The 24,321-nt window shown below is 43.2% G+C and overlaps 1 protein-coding gene across 2 annotated transcripts in view; it reads left to right on the top strand.

The window, feature by feature from the left end:
* EPHA4 (EPH receptor A4) overlaps positions 1 to 24,321 on the top strand; it is a 142,168-nt gene that overhangs the window by 8,712 nt on the left and 109,135 nt on the right. The gene's annotated exons all lie outside the window — the stretch shown is intronic.

Genomic DNA, 24,321 nt, shown 5'->3' with positions numbered 1-24,321 from the left:
ACAAGGTGCTGAATTGAGGGTGCTTAGCACCTTGCATGATTGGGCCTTGCATTGTTCTTTAAGATGTTTGGAAAGGTAGTTTTCATCATAATGGACACTCTTCTGTTTTGCTACTTGTGCTTGTTTCCTAGGATAAGTTTAATATCTTGTTGTGACTAAGAAATTGAGAGTGAGGTGATAACACAAACAACTGACAGCTTTTCTGCTAGACCAGTATAAGAAAAGAGCTATTTTTTTCTTAAATGTCCTACTGAAATTCTTTTAGACGATAATTTTCAGTCAATGTGAAGTTCATTATTATGCATTGAAATTAACGGTTGGCAGGAAAGCACTGCTAAGCACAAGCCTCTGCCTTCCTTCTAGCATTTTCATTTGGAGAAAAACATAAGCATATCTTATCGGCCACAAAATTACAATGGGCTGCAGTGAGAATTGAAAAATGAACAGCACAATGGCAGGGCACTCTATTTACAGTAAATTACTCTGTCTTATGGAATATTGTGAAATAGAAGCTTGGAACTCTTTGCATGTCAGTAAACATTCAAATGTGGCTGATGTGGTGACTGGGGACTATAGGAGAGCATCAGTGTCTGGAGAGATTTTATTATTATTTTGAAATGGCCCAATAACTTGTAGGCAAGGCTCCTTGACATTTTTACAACCCAATTTGTGGGAGGAGGAGGTGAATGAAAAGGGGATCTTGGTTTATTGCCTGGAGATTATCCTGAGTTCTCTTCAAGGGCTATTGGGTCAGTAGTGGGTCACATTGATTGAGGCAGATCTAACACTTTTTTTTTTTTTAGCTGTTGGCTCAGACTCGATGAGCTAATTGCATGACAAATGCTGTGTTGTTCCAGGGAACTCATTCTAGAGATTTTACTGGTGGGCAGTGCAGATGGTGGGGCAGTTTTGGAATAGGTATTGGGAATTAATGTCTTCAGACAGATTCCCTATAAACTCTCTACTGGACCCAGGAGAGTTGGACCCACAAAACCTGATTCTTCATTTCCTCAGCTAAAGAGAAATCTGATGGGGGTCATGTATAAAAAGAGAAAGAAACTCTTGTGTAAAGCTAGCCCGTTGAAGTTATTTTCAGAGGATGCAAGCCATCAAGTAATTTTAAATAGTTAAAACCATTTCATCACTGGTTATTTGTGGTTTCCCTTTTGGCATTGCCAATCCCAAAGTCGAAGTAGTTTACCAGGAAACTCATCTGATTCATGAAGTTTACAATAAAGTTCACAATTCACTCTCTGTTAGTTTCTACTGAGCTTAAGGCCAACTAGGCTTTTGACATTGCTGGAGAAGTTTTCCCGTTTACCATTTCCATAGCAGGGCTGCCCGGGGGTGAAAAGGGGGGCAAGTGGGGCAATTTTCCCTGGGCCCCACAGGGGCCCCCACGAGAATATAGTATTCTATAGATTTGCAACTTTTTTTTATGGAAGGGGCCCTCAAAATTGCTTTGCCCCAGGCCCTGAATCCTCTGGGCAGCCCTGTTCCATAGTCCAGTTAATTTGACAGTTCAGCAAATTTGCTTCTCTCACAGGTTTTTCTGGGGGGAGGGTTGAAAGGGGGGAATGCTTCCCATGGATTTTGAGGGGATGGTGAGGGGGGACGAAAGATCTTAAGTCTGCAAAAGCCTATAAAAAGACACCAGCCTATGACTGGAACCTTGCAAGCAGGTTCCACCCCAATTGTTTTTCAATGGGTCAACTGTGGCAGGACAAATACAAGAGTAGGTCAGAGGTCACCCATTTCCTCATCCATCTTCCTCCTCTGATCCCGAGGTCAGAGTTGATTGATTAAGATCTTAAAAGTTTGACAAAGGCTTGGTGGGCAAGAATAGTCAGGGTGGGTGGAGAGCGGGGGTGGGGGGCACCCCTGTTGTTGTGAGATCTAACGCTGGTCATCTGCTGGAGACTTCAGAAGCCTTGGGGACAGAACTACACTTCCTCTTGCTATTCTCATCTCCAGCAGTATATGCTAATGGAGGCCAAGAATGAGGAGACATGTCAGAGTTTATAAGGTGACGGCTGGATTGCCCCAAAAGCAGATGCAAGTTCATTCCAGCTCCTGATCTTGAATAACATTTTGTGAGCTGATTTTGTTCAGTCTTTGGTGGGAGACAACCACATAGTGTTAAGCAACTCTTCTTTCAAGGAGAATGTATGTCTGTAGTTAACAGCAGTTTGAACCTGTTGAATAGTTGATGCTGAGAATTAGAACAGGTCAAAAAAACAGGATTTTTTTTTTTTTTGGTGACAAGTATTGCAAAAGATTTACCCCTCTTTTGTCGGAAAATTTCTGACAAGCTCTCCTGAGTATAATTGTTCTGCTGAGACCTTGTCATCTGTCAAAAATCAAGGAAGGGAAAAAATAACATCTTAAACTTTATGAAGCTCAGGAAGTTTCTCAGATATGATACAGTGGGACACTGGAATATTTGACACTGATGCACACAAAGAAAGTTGGTTAGCTGCGCAGTCATTCTCCTATCATGATAGAGGTTTCAGCTTTAACACCCAGTAGAAAGAAGGTAAATTTAACATTGGTTTTTGTTCTCTTCTCATCCCCCTCTTTCCCCCCCCCCCCCATTTGTTCTTTAATGGTCAAGATTTTAGGAAAGAAAAAAAGTCATGGGGAATATAGTTAATGAAACATTAAGTTATCTTATCTTATGACCTATCTCAAGGCTAAGGTAATTACCCATCAAGGAAAGTCAACCCGTAGTGTGGTTTAGATTTAGTTAAGTAATTTTCTTATCATAATAAAATGGCTGTCTATATTTTGGGAGGGGAGTAAAAGGAAAAAATCGACCAGTTATAAATATAATAGATTGTAACCATCTGGGATGGTTCTGATGCTGTCAAATTACAAGTCTCAGTTTAGACCTGCCATTTAGTATAATATGTGAGACAATCAAGAGTTTTTTTTGCTATGATTTGTATAAAGGTTATGAGAGCTAAGTGCTTTGTCTTCATACACACTTGCTGTTGTGAATTCTGAACAGGCCAGTTGACAGAAAATCCAACATCGTTTAAAATGTGGCTTAGAGCGTTGCCTTTTCATATCGTTGCCATTTTTGGAATTTTCCTCCTACCTTTGGTAATGGCAACCTTAAGAAGCAATCCCTTGAGTAATATGATTGGTTTTATCTCTGTGGCTTTGAATAATGGCTGTGATCATTGAGAGAAGCAATTCATTTTATATCAGAAGATCAGAGTTTAATTATTGTACTTTTTCTGTAACACATTGATTTGGTTGCGTCCAAATTTTTGCCAAAATAACTTAGCTGTTCTTTCCATCGGCACAAAGGGCAATCGTGGAGGTTAACCAGAGAGGGGAGAGTTGAGTTCGCCATTTAAGATGTGCAAACTGATTATTTTTTTGGCAACAGAAAAACTAAAAACTGGAAGAGAGAAGCTGCTGGATGGGGGAAAGGGGAGCTGTAGTGACACACAGTCTTTCTGAACCAAATTAATTTAAAGACTTATCTCTATAAAATAAGTGATTTGAACATATTCTCCTTTAGCAGAGCCCACCACATCTTATCAGAATAGCTCCCTATATGATTTTGTACCACAGTGTGGTGCAAGATGTCCACTTAAATATTTGGCACACTTAAAATTCCCCCTTTAGATGTAAATCTAAAAAGTTCCTTTAAAATCTTCCTTGGCACATATCTGTGGGTGTGCTTCCATTTGGAATCAGCGACAAAACTATTATTCATTTATGTGAGAGCAGGATCTGGTCATGACATGGGATGTTATTAATAAGAAGGAAGATCAACAAACTATGTTAAAACCAAATAAAGAAAAATCCTTTTATTACTTTATTAGAAGACTGGATAGCAGCCTTTGGTTGTTTTTGTAAGATACAAGACAAAATTCTATTGATAAAAATCTCCAGAACCTAGCTTGTGTTACATGTGATGAGACCTAGATATATAGTCTTGCCAGTCGAGGGGTTATTTTATCGGTGTCTAATAACATGGTCCAATGGTCTTAGATTTTATTGTGCTTTTGAGAAGGAGTGATTAAGGAAAAGCTCAGCTGTACACTTGTCTCTTTTGAGACTCTGCTCCCCCCCTCCCAACTTGTGATCTAAATATCTTCTCTCATTTCATCCCATAATGTTGCATCTTTTTATATTTTTTGGGCAGCAGACGAAGTCATATAGTTTCATGAATCAGAGACAATTAACATTCCCATGACTAAATGGACATTTTATGAATATTCAGAGCCTGTTTCACCTCCCTGGGAAGCAAACATGTTGGTTCCCTTCTCTTTACTCCTATTGGAGACTAGGAAAGTTTTCTCTGTGAATGGGGATTGTCAACTGTCTGGCCAGTTTGCCTTTTGCATGCAGCAGATTCCTCATTTGCATATTTTGTATACACCCTCATGCAAAGTAGCACACCCATTTCCCCATTTCACAAAGGAGATAAGAGCTTCCTTTGGAAACGCTGGCCAAAACCTCCTTCTGTTTAGGCAGACCCTGAAGATTTGGATTTCATGCAAATTAATTCCGTTTTGATTTAAGTTCTTTCTTTAAGAGATACAGAGTGCAATATTTGCACAGTGTTCTTGTTGTACCCCAGCTCTTCTCCTTCTGAATATGGCTGATTGTCACTCTCTACTAAATGCTGGAGCCCACTTGCTCATTTCAAGTTGTCATATGGGAAAGTGCTACACTCTGGTAAAACTCTCAGCTTGTTTGTAAACTGATCACTCATTTGAGGTGTAGTTTCTAGTGCTTTTTATTGAGGGAAGGGGGGCGGTGCATGTTGCTGGGTGGGATTTTACTCACAATGTTTATGGGTGACCTTCTGTAACTACATCTTCTCCAAGGGAACCAACTTCAGGAACTGGAACTTCCCAAAAATAAAAGTATAAAGTTGTGTGTCTCAGGAAGACTCCAATGCAAAGGGCCAGTTCAAATGTGGTATAATTCTTTTGACTTGCCACAGGAATGAACTTGGCCCAGAATTATTAGTTTGGGGGATGGAGAGAAGTCAGCTTGTAGTGCTCGGATAAACTTGCACAAATGAAACTGCTACATTTCTTTATCAAAAGAAAATAATCTCTGAGAAAAGAATTATTGCCCTTGGTTAGCTTCCTAATTACAAATGCACCCATATATTTTGGTTTAAGTAGCTTTCCCTTTTTAATTTTTTCCCTTTAACTTTACTTAAAATTTGCCTTTGGCCTGCAGGAAAGCTGAGCCTCATTAAATGCTCCCCGAACCCAGGCTTGTTTGCGATGGATTTGTTGAAAGGCTTACTGATTTAAGTCAGAACACATGCTGCATGCATGTACTGTATTTGTTTAAAAAGCACCGTTTTTCATTTTGTGTTTTATAAATCAACAATATGAAGTTAGGCCTGTGATCAGATTAGGGGCTGCATTCTATAAACCGAAAAAGGCAGGTTTTTTTGTTGCAAATATAAACATACAATTTTAGATATCCAATTAGTGTTTAACTTAAAGATAATTTCACAGGGCCGTAAACTGCACAGTGTGAGACCATGTGGCATAATTAAATAGAGGTAGGGCTGTTTAAAACAACAAAGAAACGTGCAGAAACTTTGGTTTTGCCCTGTGCAATACCTCAGGAAGTGAGATGGTGCTGTTCAAAGTACAATTGGAATGGACTATTAGGGTTAAATAATACCAAGAAGCACTGTGTGCTTGGTATGTGCTTCATGAGTTAGTCATTAGTGCCAAGAGAAAATTCAGAGAGAAAATTCTTTCTCTTAGGATAGGTTTAAAGTAGTATTTGCATTATGGTAGCACTTGGAGACCTCAACTGAGATCAGGGCCTTGTTTTGCTATGTCTAGCACAAGATGGCCCCCTACCCCAACACCCTTACAATCTAAATAGACAGGACAGGCAAAGTGTGGGGAAGGAGAAGGGAGTAATGCTGTCCCCATTTTAATGGATGGGGACCTGAAGCACAGAGAGATTAGGTAACATGCTCAAGGTCACGTGAGGAGATCTCCCGAGTCCTAGTCTAGTGTCCTAGCCATCAGGCCGTCTTCCTCCATCAGACAGATCCACGCTTCTCAAAGGTGATCCTAGGAACAATGCTCTAATATGTTACGGATTTCCATCTGTTTGAAATTTTAAATTACCATTTGAACCAAGTTAGTTGATAATAATAATTTCTCTTATATATGCGAATACACAGTCCCAATACAAGGCTGCGGTACAGTGTCTCAATTACCCAGATAATCCTGTTTGCTTGTGTTTTAAACTATGAAGCGCTGGGTAATTATTCAATTCTTAATAGAAGGCAAATGGCAATGTAAACAATAATTAGGATGTTAGACTAATGCGCTTCAAAGCAAATTGGATTTTTTTTTCATACTGTTCAGCATGAAGTCCTATAAAGCTAACAATTTAGTGGCAAGGAAACAAGTTCCATTTTGTTAATATTTTATGGTGTTATCTCTTCATGCCTTGTTTCTGTGAATAACAGTTTGCCCCAATGAAGCTGCCTAGTCCAGAGCCAAATGTTGCTTTAACAATTGGCTCCTTGCCGTTTGCTATTTGGCTACGCTCTCCCATGGCTCCAGATTGGCTCTTTGTCTCCTTCAGTTCCAGTGGCTCAGAGGTTAACAGAATACTGACTTGGACAGACCTGGTGCTTAGTTAAGATACAGTCTTGGCTGGAGAGCTTATCTGCTGGGCTTTGTTACAGATAAATGGGCTAGATTTTCCCAGCTACTCTTCTTCTGAATTATAGTTTTCTTAAAGGGATCTGATCTTCCCTTGTTGTATTTCCATAATGAGAAACATAGCCTTATAAATAAGAGATAAGGGCCTGAACTAGAATCCCACATCTAAATCCCTCTCCACTTTGGAAAAGTTAAGATCTGGATCTAAACTTCTTAGTTCCATCCAGTCTCTGTAATGTGCCAGAATTGGAACCCCAGCTCCAAAAGCCCTGAACTTTGGAGAAACCCCTCTTAACTTCACAGCTCAGGTTCAGTTTCATCTCTACCAGAAGCCCACGTGTGACCTGGAAACAGATGCAAAACACTCATTGCTTTCAATTATTTCGTAAACGTTATGTATATGTAGCATAGTTCAGACTTTCCAAAGTCCATTAATTAAATCTTGTCAACATATCCATTCCTTGCATTGTATTTATCCACTGATTGAGGACAGTGCATGTTGGTAACAAAAGCATCCGTCAAGGAGGCTGCATCTTTCCTAAATATTTTAACAATGCCTCTGTCACACACAGGTGGTTTTTTGCCTAACATTTGCCATGCATTCTATTCTCATCAGCGTGTGAATGAATGGGTTCAACAGTCAGCTCCGTTTCTCCATTTTCAACATTTTAAGAAAGGGTCAAACATTCATCAGCATTGATGCTGTTAATGAATTACAGCAGTTTAATTGCCGCTAGATTAATTTTTATCCTGAGAAGAGCAGGAAGCTTGGTTTAAAAATAAATAATAAAAAACAATGAAACTCTTCAACAGGTTACAAATTATTATTTTTTAAAAAAATCTGTATTAGTTTCCGTGTCTCACTTAAAGGGTGTGGAACAGTCTTTTTTTTTTTTTTTTTTTTTTAAATCCCAGAGGCTTCCTGCCAGGCCAGATTGTGAAAGCGTTAATTAACAAGTCTGTCTTTCCAGACATAAAACACATCTGGCTGGAGAGTTGAAAAAAGTGTCGAGGAGGGCTTCTGTGAACTTGGTGCTTGAATTCATTTGTTTTCAGTTTTAAGTGTTTTCTGTAGTTGAAAAAGACATCCACACTTTGAAAACAGTTTCCTTTTGAAGTGTCCAGTCTGGCAGTGATTGAAATAGCCTCTAGGCAAATTAGCATGTTAAAAGAATTGGATCAATACTTTCCCCTTTCCCTCCTTCTCCCTCCCTCTTTCTCTTTCTCTCTTCAGAGCAGAGAATTTGAGCAGCACTAGAAGCCTCTTGACAGCTGTGCCAGTATGATTCAGGAGAACTGTCGATAGCAGTATGCGCAACATGGATATACTGTGATCAAGCTGAGACAGCTTGATCCAGTGCCCAGACTCTTTCAAGGATGGCCATTTGAAAATGGAGTCAAGAGAAATTGACAGCTCTGGAAGGCTCAAGCAGCTATTATAATTATGGAGAGGATTAGAAGGAAAGTGTAGGGAGAAATAGGAGATCAATAAGGGGCACAAGTTGACTGAACTCCTCCTTAGATGTTGCAGTACTCCATTTGTAATGCTTAGCCTGAGCATGTAGAAGATTTCTTTAACTGTTTTCAAGAGGCAAGTAAACAAAAATTTAAAAGGGGGTGGGCTCAAAGACAGCAAACTTCTAGGTAGTTCTAACAGGAGAATGCAACAATGCTTACATTGAAAAGTACTAGTTTACAGACTGCAGAACCCGCTTCTGGTTTCTCTGTGAAAATTATTTTAAGAACTGTAACCCAGTTTTCTGGTAGCTTGTAACTTGCCTGCTTCTGTCTTTGAGTGATAGATAAAGGTATGTCTGTTGGGAGCCAAAGACGCTTGAATTCTGATGCTGTCTACTTCTGCAGCCTTTGGACTGTCCCTGCCTCAAATACCCTATCTGTCATATGGGATTAACAGTTCACCTCCCTCCCTCCCAGGAGTGCTTTGGAGATGTGAAGTGCTAAATGTTATACAGTACCTCCTTACCAACAGGGGCATCATTACATGAAAACCACTTCCCTGACAGCACTGTGGTAATCTAATTAGTAAATGGTGCTTGTTGAAAAGTTGCTTTGCCTTTCCTTTCCCCAGCATAAAAAACCTCTTATTGATCCAAATTACATCCTAGTCTTCCTGAAATGTAGGGACCTTGGTGGCTTCTGAGCACAGCCATTCCAACTCTCACAACCTTTGGATGATATTTACATCCGGTTGTAAATGCTTCGGGGTGGCTGATTGGTGACAGCAGGAAAGCAAATCAGTCTCGTTTTTTCTACCTGAAATTGTTTTGAATGACCTGTATATTTGCCATCCTACCCTCCAGCTGTGAACCTTCTGTTCATCCCATTGCCTTCACACACAAATGAGCTGGTGTATTTTGCCCACTCAGAATTACGTTACTGAATTTCCTCATTCCTTTTTTGTAAATTGTAAGTGTCCAAGTTAGAGCTAATAAGATCATTAAAATCAGGAACTAGTCCCTAGGTATAATTCAGTCACTCATTAATCAAGGGCTCTGCAGTTAATGACAATATGATTGAGATAATATTTAATGTTTGCAGTGTTGTTGTAGCTGTGTTGGGCCCAGGATATTAAAAAGACAAGGTGGGTGAGGTAATATCTTTTATTGGGCCAATAAAAGATAGTATCTCGCCCATGGTATTTAATATCAGATTGTCACAGTGCCGCCTACCCAGTCTGACTTCAGGTTAGTTATTGCCTCAGTTTCCCACTCTTGGGCTCCCCAGTAACTTCAGCAGAGGTTTTCATGTGTCACATAACACCTCCAGGGTCTGGGTTTATTAACAAAGTTCACAAGGAAATGCAAGAACTCCCAGCCAACTTTTCTGGCTGCCTCACAACACTTGGTACAGGGTTATTAGTCCTGTTTCTCCTGAAGCTTTCCTCTAGCAAACTTGTTCTCCCCACTCCAGCCTTCCTCATTGGACCCTGCTCCCTGCAGGCTTGCACCCCCAGGCCCTCTGCTTGGGAAGCAGAGAGAGTTTCTTTGTGTAGAGCAGCCCATGAGTTAGACATCCTTCCAGTCTCTCCCTGCCCTCTATCAAGCAGCATCCCCGGGCCCTCTGACACAGATTAGCAAAAATTACAGCACTGCGTAGACACCCTCTGAGTCCCAGATGTACACAATGCAATGTTCTGCATGCATTCCCTTCTCGGTCTTGATTAGAGCTTTGTAATAATCAAAGAAGAGATGCTCCAGAAAATCCATGCAGCATTGTACATTGGACCTACTTCCTGCAGAGATGGGATTTTGGGTGTTGTAAATATTGAGTGCTGTAAATATTCTTGAAGTGCAGATGTTACTGATAAATATTGCAGTTTTGTGGCTCACTACGGCATTTCAATATTTTGGTTTAAGGAGTCCCCACTAACCTTAGATTTGTCGCAATATAATAAATTAAGAAAATTAATTCAGATAATTATGGGCCACCATTTTAGAAATAGTCTGGTGTGACAGACCCAGACCAATGGGGTACAGGAGTCTGGTAGAGGGCAAATATACTGGTCACTGGATGAGTAGTTTTCTGTTCTCTGAGTGACCAGAGCAGGGGCTGCACTAGAGTAATCAGGAACCTGCTAGAACCAGTTAAGACAGGCAGGCTAATTAGGACACCTGGAGCCAATTAAGAAGAAGCTGCTAGAATCAATTAAGGCAGGCTAATCAGGGCACTTGGGTTTTAAAAGGATCTCACTTCAGTTTGTGGTGAGAGTGTGAGGAGCTGGGAGCAAGAGGTGCAAGGAGCTGAGAGCAAGAGGGTGTGCTGCTGGAGGACTGAGGAGCACAAGCGTTATCAGACACCAGGAGGAAGGTCCTGTGATGAGAACAAGGAAGGTGTTTGGAGGAGGCCATGGGGAAGTAGCCCAGGGAGTTGTAGCTGTCATGCAGCTGTTACAGGAGGCACTATAGACAGCTGCAGTCCACAGGGCCCTGGGCTGGAACCCGAAGTAGAGGGTGGGCCCGGGTTCCCCCCAAACCTCCCAATTGACCTGGACTATGAGTTCTTCCAGAGGGGAAGGTCTCTGGGCTGTTCCCCAACCCACATGGTGAATCTCTGAGGCAAGAAAATCCTCCACTAAGCGCAGGACCCACCAAGATAGAGGAGGAACTTTGTCACACTGGTGTCAGGGGTGGGATAGTGGGGTGCACAGCGCGGCGGAAGAAGGAGGGTGATTTAAAAAAAAAAAAAGGGGAGAGGGTTTATTTTTTTTCACACAATGGACGACGTAGTGCGGGCACTGATACAAGCTACGGCAGCCCAGCAGGAGGCTACCCGTGTCCAGGCAGCTACCCAACAGGAGGCAGTGTGGCTGCAGCAAGAGACTAATCGCCTGCTGATGGACCAGGCTGCTCAAGACCGAGCTATGTTGCGGGAACTGGTAAACCAGGTAAAGTTCCCTTACAGAGCTGAATCGTGGCCATGATGGGACGCAGCTCATACGGGCCAGCCATTGGCTGCAGAAAATGACATGGGAGGATGATGTAGAGGCATACCTTCTGCCCTTTGAGAGGACAGCCCTACGAGAGGCCTGGCTTCGAGATCAGTGGTCTGGCATCCTTGCCCCATTCCTGTGTGGGGAGGCCCAGAAGGCCTACCATGATCTGCCTGAAGAGGCTGCGGCAGACTACCCCCAGCTGAAAGCAGAGATCCTGACCAGATCTGGGATAACGACAGCAGTGTGGGCCCAGCAGTATCACGGTTGGAGGTACCAGGAAGACAAAACCCTGTGGTCTCAATTGTATGACCTCATCCATCTCGCACGAAAGTGGTTGCAAACAGAGTCCCGGAGTCCGGAAGAGATACAAGCGGTTCTGGTCATTGACCGATACATGAGGGGACTACCACCAGACGTTCGTGCCTGGGTAAGCCAGAACGAACCCTCCACCTATGACGAGGTTGTCGGCCTGGTAGAGAGGCGAAGGACAGCGAGGGAGCTGACCCGACCAGTTAAGGAAGAGGCACCCTGGGTTAAACTAGCAGCACCAAGCCCTAAAGTTCGGGTGACTGGGCCACCAGGAGGGCCCAGGTGGAAAAAGAGAGAGGCTGAAGGCCCATCATAGGCCGCAAAGAGTCGGAGCACTGAGAGAGAAGAGGATTGTGATGTTAGACTGCCCAAACCAAGAGACTGGGGAAGGCCTAGGGCTCCATACAGATGTTATGCCTGCGGGGAGTGGGGACACATAGCTGCACAGTGTCCCAATGCTGAGGAGCCTATGCAGTGTAACCTGGGGAACTGGGCAGATCCATGCTCCCTAATCCACCTTGTGGGGGTCTCACTAACCCCACATATGTATACCAGACCAGTGAAACTAAATGGGGTAGGGACCACGGCACTGGTTGATTCGGGGAGTGCTATCACACTTATCTCAGGGAAGCTCGTGAAGCGTAGTCAGCTGCTGCAGGCTAAACGTACGGGGATAACGTGTCCATGGGACAGTTAGTTACTACCCCACCATCCCAGTAAAAATCGAGATCCAAGGGAACACTACTGAGGTAGCAGCAGGTGTAGTCCCTAAACTCCCATACCCGGTGCTCATAGGGAGGGACTTCCCAGGGTTTGGAAACTTACTCCTGGTAGGGGGATTGGAGAAAGATGGGGACCCTAAAATTGGTGAGGCATCCACAGCAGACTGTCAACCCCCAATCCTCTCTGAAATATCCCCAGATTTGTTCTCCACTCCCAGACAGGGTAGAAAGACAAAAAGGGAAAGAAGGGCAGCTAAGGCCTTGGGAACCTGAATACTCACCCAAAGCCAGAGGGTCGCTCTCGTAGGTAGGCGGACCCGCGCAGCTGAAAAGGAGGCCACGCAGGAGGGAGAAGCACCTGAGTCTGACCCCCACCTTAATGCTTCTGAACTAGTAGAGGCAACAGAGACTGGGCCCGTAGATCTTGGGCAGATTGGCCCCGGGAGAGGAAATTTTGGACGGGACCAGGCAGAAGACCCAAAGTATGACAACATTAGGAAGGAGGTGACTGAAATAGATGGGGTCCCCATGGAAGGGAAAACCCAGGCCAGGGACCAGGACCCTACTTCATAATGAAGAAGGATTTCTTATACCAGGTTGCACCAGTACAGGGGCAGAAGGTACAGCAGATTGTAGTACCTCAAAAACACCAGAATGCTGTATTAAGTCTTGCTCATAGTCATCTTTTTGGGGGGCATTTGAGGGTAGAGAAGACCCTGGTACGAGTCCTACGACGGTTCTTCTGGCCCGGAGTACATGAAGAAGTGCGGAGGTACTTCTGCAGACTGATGGGTTGGTAGAAAGGTTTAACCGAACCCTCAAGGCTATGATAAGGAAGGTGGTAAGTCGGGATGGGAAGCATTGGGACACCCTACTACCCTACCTTATGTTCGCTATCCGGGAGGTACCTCAGGCCTCAACTGGGTTTTCCCCCGTCGAGTTATTATACAAGTGTCACCCCCGTGGCATACTAAATATCGCCAAAGAGATCTGGGAAGAGGAACCCAATGAGGGGAGAAATATAATAGAGCATGTAATGTAGATGCGAGACCGGATAGCCCGGGTTACCCCTATTGTACGGGAACATTTGGAGAAGGCACAAGAGGCCCAGCGAACCCATTACAATCGCCAGGGAAAAGTGCGACAGTTCCAACCAGGGGATCGGATTATGGTTTTGGTACCCATGGCAGAAAGCAAGCTTCTGGCCCAATGGCAGGGGCCCTATGAGGTGGTTGAACCCGTGGGGGAAGTAACTTACAAGGTGCGGCAGCCAGGACGCAGAAAACACGAACAGATTTATCACATTAACCTTCTGAAACCCTGGCATGCACAAGAGGCATGCACAACGGTCCAAAAAGACCTAACCCAGGAAACCAAGCCTTCCAAACAGGTGAGAGTGTCTCCCGATTTAACAGCAGACCAGAAGAATGAGGTGTCTGAGATGATCTTCCGGAACCAAGATGTGTTCTCGACAAAACTGGGTCGAACAACCGAGACATATCACCACATCGTCACGAACCCTGGGGCCAAAGTAACAATGAGCCTCTATTGGGTGCCAGTGGCAAAAAGGGAGGAAATAAAAGCAGAAGAAAAAAAAATGCTGGAGTTGGGGATCATCGAAGAATCCCACAGTCAGTGGTCCAGCCCAATCGTGCTGGTGCCCAAACCTGATGGCACAACAAGATTTTGCAACGACTTCTGGCGACTAAACGAAGTATCTCAGTTCGACACGTACCCCATACCTCGCATAGATGAGCTAGTGGACCATCTGGGTAATGCCCGGTACTTGACTACCCTAGACTTGACAAAGGGGTACTGGCAGATTCCCCTTGCAGAAGACGCAAAGGAAAAGACTGCGTTCTCTACACCAGAGGGTCTTTTTCAATATACTGTCCTCCCTTTTGGACTACATGGGGCCCCAGCTACCTTTCAGCGCCTCATGGACAAGCTATTACGCCTGCATAACAGTTATGCTGCTGCCTACTTGGATGATGTGGTCATTCATACCCCAGACTGGGAAACCAACTGGAGAAGGTGGAGGCAGTCCTCGATACCTTCAGCCGAGCTGGCCTTACAGCAAACCCTGCCAAGTGCGCTGTAGGGTTTACAGAGGCCAAATATTTTGGCTACATTGTGGGAAAAGGTCTGGTAAAACCCTAGGTGAGCAAGTTAGAGGCCATCCAAAATTGGCCCCAACCAAGTCGCAAGAAACAAGTCCGGGCTTTCCTAGGTGTGGTGGGGTATTACCGACGATTTATCCCCCATTTTGCCACAAGGGCAAGCCCCCTGACAGACCTAGTGAAAGCCCGTGGACCTGATCTGGTGAGATGGTCTGACGCAGCAGAGGAAGCATTCACAGACCTATGGACTGCCCTCTGCAGTAACCCCGTACTGATAGCCCCTGATTTCACCAAGGAATTTATCCTGCAGACTGATGCATCAGAAGTAGGGTTGGGGGCCGTTCTATCACAGATGGTCGGGGAGGAGGAACACCCAATTCTATACCTCAGTTGGAAACTCCTTCCAAGGGAACAAAAATATGCAGTGGTGGAGAGAGAATGCCTCGCTGTAAAATGGGCCATGGAAACATTGCGCTACTACCTGCTCGGGCGCAGATTTGTCCTCGTGACCGACCATGCCCCTATTCAATGGATGCAGCGGAACAAGGAGAAGAACACAAGGGTGACCAGATGGTTCTTACCCCTCCAATCTTTCCAGTTTCGTGTGCAACACAGAGCAGGGAGCCGTCATGGCAACGCCGATGGTTTGTCACGTGTGCACTGTCTGGCGTCCCAAGCTGCCCAACCCCTTGGCGTTGAGCAGGGGGGAGGGATATGTGACAGACCCAGACCAATGGGGTACGGGAGTCTGGTAGAGGGCAAATATACTGGTCACTGGATGAGTAGTTTTCTGTTCCCTGAGTGACCAGAGCAGGGGCTGCACTAGAGTAATCAGGAACCTACTAGAACCAGTTAAGGCAGGCAGGCTAATTAGGACACCTGGAGCCAATTAAGAAGAAGCTGCTAGAATCAATTAAGGCAGGCTAATCAGGGCACTGGGTTTTAAAAGGATCTCACTTCAGTTTGTGGTGAGAGTGTGAGGAGCTGGGAGCAAGAGGCGCAAGGAGCTGAGAGGGTGTGCTGCTGGAGGACTGAGGATCACGAGCGTTATCAGACACCAGGAGGAAGGTCCTGTGATGAGAATAAGGAAGGTGTTGGGAGGAGGCCATGGGGAAGTAGCCCAGGGAGTTGTAGCTGTCATGCAGCTGTTACAGGAGGCACTATAGACAGCTGCAGTCCACAGGGCCCTGGGCTGGAACCCGAAGTAGAGGGTGGGTCCGGGTTCCCCCCAAACCTCCCAATTGACCTGGACTGTGGGTTCTTCCAGAGGGGAAGGTCTCTGGGCTGTTCCCCAACCCACATGGTGAATCTCTGAGGCAAGAAAATCTGCCAATAAGCGCAGGACCCACCAAGATAGAGGAGGAACTTTGTCATACTGGAGAGGCTAAAGGTGATGAATTTATGAGAGAACACATAACACTAGTCCTGTTTATCTACAACCACTTAAAATACCGGAGGCAAAAGAGCTTTTGAACATGGCAGTAACATAGGGAGCAAGGGTAGTTGTACCTGACTAAAACAGATGTAAGAGAAAGCCATAGAGAGAGAGGTTTCTTGCATTTTCCTAAGAGCCTGGTGTTGACCATGGTCAGAGACAGAATACTGAACAAGATAGACCTTCGATCAGATACAGATTGGCAGTACCTTTGAGCAGAATTGGGGCACCATCTTCATTTCATGGTGGAACACACCAGGTTGTCACAGGAGTTGTGCATAGACCAAAAGCCGCCTGCGGCTTTATTAAGGGATTATTTCTTCCTCTTCCTGTTAGGGATATGCTGTGTCAGTACTCTGGGTCAGCTCTTTGAGCGGAGCACAGGACCACAAGGGGCTGGAGGAAAAAGATGACAGTATACCAGTTTTTTTTTTTTTTTTTTTTGCTTCCCCCATTCCCTGGGGCTGCCAGACGCTTGTTTGCTCCCCCAGTTAGAACAGCCCACGTACTGATGGCTGCACGGTGTTATTTTGCCAGCTGGGTATTGCTGAAGTTCAGGAGTACTCCAGCCATGTGTCATCCTATGTGTCAGAGGCCAGGATTTAGCCCGCTGTGTTTCTCAGCTTCTTTAAAGTTCATTTTAACTCCCATTTTTATAATGTGCTGTTGGCTAAGCTTCTAGAGAGTTCATGATAATTTGACCTCTGAGTACACCTGTATTGAAACCTGGCTTTAAGAATACTCTTGTAACGGACTAATGAATGGGCATTCTTATGCAGGTTTGCTTAGCACCCCTTACTGGCTAAGTTTACTCTTGTGTAAACATTACCTTTTTATTTGGTTTTAAGTTTGCCCTTTGAAATCCAAACGCATTCTGTCAACCACTACTCTCTCTTCCTAAATTCTGGATGACCCCGCAAAGAGAGAGATGGTTATGAAATTATTTTTAAAAAGGCCCTTGTTTTAAGGTGCATGGAGGAATTAATATTTTGTTGCTTCTATCTCGAATGAATGACACTAAGGTGTCCTTCAGCATTGCTAAATAACAAGGAAGATATGTGCTTGATAGGGATAACTTCTTGAAAATTTGCAACATGTAATAGTTATCACATCACAGTAACCTTATGGTCGGGTAAACAAACATGTAACCTTTCTTCCTCACAGCTTAAGTCCTCAAAGAGAATCCTCTCCAGACTTTTGGTCAAATTCTGCTGTAAATTACACCTGTGTCACTTTAATGAAGTCAATTGGATTGCACAGGTGTCACGGAGGACAGAATTTGGTCATCAGAGGACAACCAGAATTAAATAGGAGGGTGGAAAGATGACTAAAAAGGTCACATCTAGGGCGTCTGGTTTAGTGTTGAAAGAAATATTGCTTTTTAAAAACCTGTCATAAAGAACAACGAGATTTACCAGCAAATACTAGCATACACTGAAGTGGACTCTTAACATTTCCCATGTCTCCTGTGATGCCTGCAGACTTGAGCATTGGCATTAGGGTTCTCTAATCAATTTCTAACTGAGAAGTTGTCAGCCAGGTCTCTGTGGATTGGGAATGACTCATACCAAAGAAACACTGTGAAAATTAGGCTCCATAGCTCTGTATTTGCTGGAAAATAACCTTCTCTTTTTCCAGATTTTTCAGCAAATAACATGTTGAAAAACCAGAAACCTAATGTAGATTTAATTTCATTCTTGCATGGCTAACTGGAGATGACTATCTGCTATACAAAAACACTTAAAAGGACATGACCAAGGTGGTTTGACCTGCCTTTTCTCTATGTAAGTTTGCAATGCCTTCATCATTCCCTTTTCAATCTATATCTGATTTCGCAAAATAAATTCTTTAATGCCCTGTGCTCATAGTCATGAATCTCACGAGTAACCCTACAATAACAAATAAGTACACTGAAATGATACAAGGAAATACAATACCCCTAAAGGAGCCGTCATTAGGGGGTCAGAATCTGATATTCCTACTCCCACTGAATAGTACTTTACTCCACAAGCAATTCCTTTGGCTTCAGTGGGTCTGCTCATATAAAATACTATTCAGTGCAACTTGAGATATCAGAATCTGTCCGCAACACCGCAATACCTAGATGGTGTTCCTTTAACTAATCCAGGTCCAAATCCTGGCTCATGGTTACAATGGACTAATGGGGACATTAGCCCTCTGACTCCTCCATTCTCTTCCTCCCCCCTTCTCCTCCCCCCCCCCGCCCCCGATTGCCTTGGGAAGAATCTTTGTGCTGCTGGCTCCATTGTGGCTGCTGGCTGGCATTTCTGCTTTGGTGCAGTTAGCCAGCAGCTACTTCCTAAGGTGTGTGATCCTTTTAAAGGTCCTCATCCTGTGGGCTCATTCTTGGAGACCCCTGCAGGTTGCATGTGTCAGATCCACGTTACTGTGCTGATGACTTTAACTGTGTGACCTGTTTTGGCTTAATATCACATTTCCGCCCCTCCGCCCCCCACAGTTTTGTTAGCTTATCTCATATCATGTTGAAAAATGGCCTCATTTACATCAGCAGAAACGTTTCATTTGCACCCAGATTGGTTTTAATGTGCAGCATGTGTATCCATTTACTAATCTAAGTAGATAATTAATCTAATAAGTAGATATCTACTAAGGAGATGTGGGCTGTACAGGTACAGTACCTATATCTGTTGGGAGGTGGAGAAGGGATATTAAAATTGTTTACGAGTTCAGAGCTGTATCAGGCCTTGCACCATTTTTGAGTTATGATATCATTACCTGAGCTGTGGAAGCCAAGAAATAAAACCCTTAACCATGATATATGAGGAGTGTTTATGTCTTTGAAATATAGAGAGGAAGGAAAAATACGCACACAGCATAGTATATTTTTGCTCTGTTCCTGTGTATGTGTTTTCCATTAACACATATAGAATAGACACATCATTCATTAACATGTACATCAGAGCATGCCTTCTTTTAATGATGCATTCCATTCGGCCAATAAAATGTTTGTTTCTTAAATCAATGATTCAAGCTCATTGAAACAAACATGGGATTCGGTATCTACCTGGTAAGCATTGGTACAGGCCCCATAATTTTTATTCTTTGCCTCACAATTTCCCATCACTTTCTTTGAGAACACTTTTCTTGCCACTTTGGAGGAGGGTATTATTGTATTTGTAGCCAAATGAAGATCTGTGTTGGAAACACCAAACTGATTACTGAAGCAAGATTGAGCAAACTGATTATTCTCAAATAAACCATTGGCAGCACTTATCCATTTCCGTGTTGGGAAGCTGTAACAGGGTGCTTTGCCCTTGGGCTGGAGAGTCTGGGACCCAGCCAGTCCTGATTACAGAATGAGTCCCCTATAAAGACCAGGAGGTGGCTGCAACAGACCAGGGAAATTGCTCTAGTTAGGAAGGGATAGGAGGAGTCTGCTAAGGCAGGAAGGATTCTCACCAGACCAGGGAAGCTTCAGCTGTATCCATTGGAAGGCTGGAGGAAGACTTTTGAGTTTAATTTTGAACATTAAGTTAATAAATCAGATCCTAATCCAGACTGCTGTGACTGGACTGGGAAAACCATGTGTAAAGTTTATTTGGGCATCCAAGAAAGGAAACTGAGGTGCATGCAGGGCTGCCTTGAGACCACCAGAGGGCACAGTGAGGTGAGCACTCATCTACAGAAGCACATAGAGGACTTTCCAAGGATCACAAACAGCTGGTATCATATGCACTCTACTAGACACTCTTTCATGCAAACTGTGTATCTGAACACACTTTGCAGAATTAAATATTATTATTACAAAGTATCAGCAGTGGGAGAAAGAAATTAAGCGTTATAGACAAGGGAGAAAAGTGTGTTTGCAGTAAAGAGTGGAGTAGACATGGAGAGACATAAAAGGTATGTTGCAGTTTTCATGAGTTGTAGACTCTGGCACCAGCAGTCATGAGATCATCTGGATAAGCCAGTACACATCAAAATTAACAGTCATTTTATCTGCCACTGTGTAGACAACAAACAGCACAAGGTGCTTGATTCAAAATCCACTGAAGCAAATGGAAAGACTCCTACTGACTTCACTGTTCTTTGGATCAGGCCCCAAGTGCAAATTGCTTTACCAGATCCTTTAAAGTCTTAACTTTCACGGAGTCCCTTATGATGTTGGTAATTTGCACCGTTTGTACTTTGCATGAGATGTTCTGATGCAAATGAAATTTCAATAATAGTAACAGCCACGGCTTCTGCGTATGCACAACATATGAAAATGTCAAGTAAAGCAAATTTCTTTTTCCATTCAGTACATCAAAATGAAAGTTTCCTGTAAGAGTGGACTGGTAATGTTAAATAGAGCTGCAATCAGATGTATTGACAAGTGTGTATAAAGGGCTATATAAAAAGTGCCAAAATATGTTTTAATAAATGTGGAGAAGGCCAACTGATTTTTGCAGCTTGTGCATGTTAATGTACGTTTTCTGTATGAAACACATGTGTCACTAGGTTTTTACAGTTCGGTAGGTGTCATATATTTAAACACTGTAATTGAACCTGAATTCACTACAGGTTTATTTACCAGATCAAAGAGTGACGTGCATACAACACTCGCTCTGTTTGCCAGCATAAACTCATGGGTTTAGTGAAGTGCCAAGGAAGGACTGATAATTTGAATTATGTTAGTTCTAGCAAATAACAGGTTTTGTTGTTGTGCCATTCTACAGATTATATTAACAGGTGCAAAGCTCATATAAAGGATATCATAGGGTATGCAGTATGGTCCAGCCATGTAATAGTGCAGGGGTCGGCAACGTTTGGCACGCGGCTCGCCAGGGTAAGCACCCTGGCGGGCCGGGCCAGTTTTATTTACCTGCTGACGCGGCAGGTGGGGGCCGTGATCGGCTGAACCTGCCACGTTAGCAGATAAATAAAACTGGCCTGGCCCGCCAGGGTGCTTAACCTGGTGAGCCGCATGCCAGACGTTGCCGTCCCCTGTAATAGTGTGTCATTTGGCAGTTCTGGATAAATGGATCAAGCCTAGAATTTACTGGTATCTCCATTCACATGATGGTTATACACCATGCTCTTGACTTTTGTACATGAAGAAAGTTTTGTCAGCTTAATTGTACCAGGATGCATTCACAATGTATAAAAAACATCCCTTTCACAGAAAAATGCATAATAGATAGTGTAATACAGGAATGAGTTATAAATGCCTTTACATACAATAGGAGATTTTTATTTATGACTTTTTGAAATGTAAAGGGTTAGTGACTTATTTTTTTTTCTCTTGCACCCCTGGCTGTTCCTTAACTCTCTTGCTTGGAATCACATTACCGTAAGTGGGGAGTAGCAGGAAATAAGGATAGGGGTTCATGATGCTATTCTAAAAGGGTGTCATTAGAGCAGGGATCAGCAACCTTTGGCATGCGGCTCACCAGGGTAAGCACCCTGGTGGCTGGGCCCTTTGTTTACCTGTCACGTCCTCAGGTTCAGCCGATCACGGCTCCCACTGGCTGCGGTTCGCTGTTCCAGGCCAATGGGGGCAGCGGGAAGCGGTGCCAGCACATTCCTCGGCCCGTGCCGCTTCCCGCAGCCCCCATTGGCCTGGGATGGTGAACCACGGCCAATGGGAGCCGCAATCGGCCGAACCTGCGGACGTGGCAGGTAAACAAACTGGCTTACCCTGGCGAGCCGCATGCCAAAGGTTGCCGATCCCTGCATTAGAGCATAATTTCTGATTTCAATGTAGTGATCTTTCTCCTGATTCTTATGCTAGTCCTCTCTTCCTCCAAGAACAAGTGAAGAGCTAAGTTGAACTAATGTTTATGGAATTGTTGGTTTTGATTAATAAAAAAGTGTTTGTGATTTTTGTAAGTGAGCAAGCAAATCCACTGAACAATGAAAATTGGAAGCTATTTTTGTTTTTGTTTTATATTGCCGCTCCTCTTATAAAAACTACCAGTCAACACAAATATTTTTTACAGTCAACAAAAGTATTTTTGGGGAACAGATACTGGGTTGTTTCTCTGGCCTCACCCAAAGCCATCCTAGGAAGCTAACCTTTAAGTATTTTTGAAAAGCGTGGGATGGCAACTGCAGTATGAGCCTGACACTGCAAACCTTATTTATGTGATTGGTGCGACTGACTGTAGTGGTCAGGAGAACTTGCATGAATCAGGGCTACTTGAGCAAGTAATGATGGCAACGATGTTTGTCTCTAGCTGACACAGGCCATTGAAATTAATGGAAAGAGTTGGGTTATGGATCAGAGCTGGGTTGTGGATCAGGTTCATAGCAGGACTGAGTTTGCATTGTGATAAATTGGTACACTTTACACGTCTCCGGTGGGTTAAAAGTGCCATAAAAGACAGTATATTTTCCCACCAGGAAATACCCCTATCTGTGGTTTCTCTGAATGGCATCTAGGCCAGCTGTGTTGACTTTACAATGCTCTGTTCCCCTTGCCGTCCATAGAATAAGGAGCATGCTAGAGTGTGGCTGAAGGTCATAGCTGGCACACCACTGCAATCCTCTATTCTCAGTGGATGCGATGGCCAAGAGGGGTCATTGTAGCTGAGCATAAATCAGAGTAGCTGCTCTAACTCAACCCAGGAACTAAGCAATTAGTTCCCTGCCATCCCCAGAATATGGACAGTTACAAAGGTGGCAGAAATTCTGTTTTATCCAGGTTCTTACAGTGCATCCATCATCATGATATCTGAGCCACTTCTGTCTTCTTCCCTCCATCCGTGTATTCAGTATGGCTCTGATGGGATGGAGACTTGGGAGCAGCAGAAGTGTGTGAGTATTTGTATCTTTTTAACAATGTCAAAGGTCTGCGCAGATGGTTCAGAGCACAGGCGCAGTTGGAGTTTGAAGACTGAAATGATGTTAATTTAGAATAGAAGGTCACAACACAATTGTAAGTAGTCTAAATGAGTGGAGCAAGTGGTTTTCTTCAGGCCACTTTACATGTTTGCTTTTTAGTCATTCATACCAAGGGCAAAAGCTTGCAAACATCCTCAGCGGTTCTTGAAGTCAATGGGAGTGGATGGTGCTCAACATCTTGCAGGATTGGCTCCTAGCTGGATTAATGCAAATTGTTGGCTACTTTGGACTACTTTATTTAAATCCAAACTATAGCTTGCTCATGCTAGATGTGTTACAGTGGCTGTACGTGCTATACATTAGTCTGTACTCTTTTATTATAAAGCAATCCATGTCTCAAATAAGTATGCAGTATTGATGCCAAAGCATCATGAATATAGGGTTGTCATTGGTATAAAAGCTTCATAAGAAGGACAAATAACCGCTTCATTCCTGGAAGAGGAAATAGACATTGGCGGTGATTGATATTGACAAAGTATCTAGTTAATTTTTGAACCATTTGCCTGCATAGAAAGTTAAAAGCTGATCTCAGACTGTCCATGACATCTGGAGGATAAGCTAGATTGTTAAATCTCAATCTATCAGTTTGTTTCATCTTTCAAGAGGACCATTCAAATCATACAGTGACAACCCTGGTGTTTGAAATTTACCTTGTGAGTCCTTCAGTGATGCCCTCCCCTTTTAAAGAACACACATTGTCTGAATTAGCAATCCAACTGAGATCCTTAGTCGTCCCAAATTTGCATTCCAAAATAAATTCAAGCTCTTTCAGAATTAGAGCACTTTGATAGTATAGAGTATATTATCAGCTGCTTTGTGCAGACCTTAGACAGTTTTCTAGAAACACCACCACTACCACACCGATACCTTTTTAAAAGCATGCATTTTTTTTTTAATTATTTTTTAAAATCTTGTTTACAGTTTTATTGTCTAGGGTTATTTTACTAAGGTTCATGACAGCTCTTCAAACTGGAACAATTTTTTCATTCAAATGGAATTCTAGAAGCAGAATTACCTTTTAAGACTCAAGAATAGCACTGTAGTGAAAACCAGGACAGTACTGGCAACTCCAAATCTTAAAAACATGAGATTTAAAAAAAACCAAAACAATAATGTTTTGTCTCTTTGTCACTCAAGTCATGTTTTCAAGCTTTTCTCCACAATCAGCAAGACCAAAAAGTGTTTTGTTTTGTTTTTTAAAAGAAAGTTGAGGTTCTCACATAATCCAGTTGTCTCCCAGATCTGGGGCTTTAAAAAAACATCAAATATCATGAGAGACTTGCAGTTAAACCATGAGAGTTGGCAACAGTGATTTCCCTTCCCCATAATACAACACATGGCAGCCAGTTTCCATATATCACTTGAATCTGATTTCCTTATCAGTCTTCTCAGTGCACAGTACAAAGGCCCGATTCTCTGTTCATTTACATCTGTGTAACTCCATTGATTTTAAGTCTGTTGATTTGTTACTCCTAATGTACATTTTGTAAGTGTGAGAAGAATCTGACCTCTTATTTTTAGAATGATCCCATTAGAGTAGTAAGTAGATTATAAAGGTATAAAATTACTTTTGATTTTTTATGGATATATGGAGGTAATTATTTTTGTTTGTTTAGATTTCCTATCTCTAACTAATTATATTATCCCTTCCATAGGAAATTGCTGCTAGTTCTTCCATTACTGAACTGTGTAGTGCCAAAATTCCTGGAAATATTCAGACAGGATTTAAGACCCG

This window comes from Malaclemys terrapin, chromosome 9 (genome assembly GCF_027887155.1).
Source record: "Malaclemys terrapin pileata isolate rMalTer1 chromosome 9, rMalTer1.hap1, whole genome shotgun sequence".
Lineage (NCBI taxonomy): Eukaryota > Metazoa > Chordata > Testudines > Emydidae > Malaclemys > Malaclemys terrapin.
The sequence above is the reverse complement of the archived record's forward strand: the minus strand, read 5'-3'. Positions and strand labels throughout refer to the sequence as shown.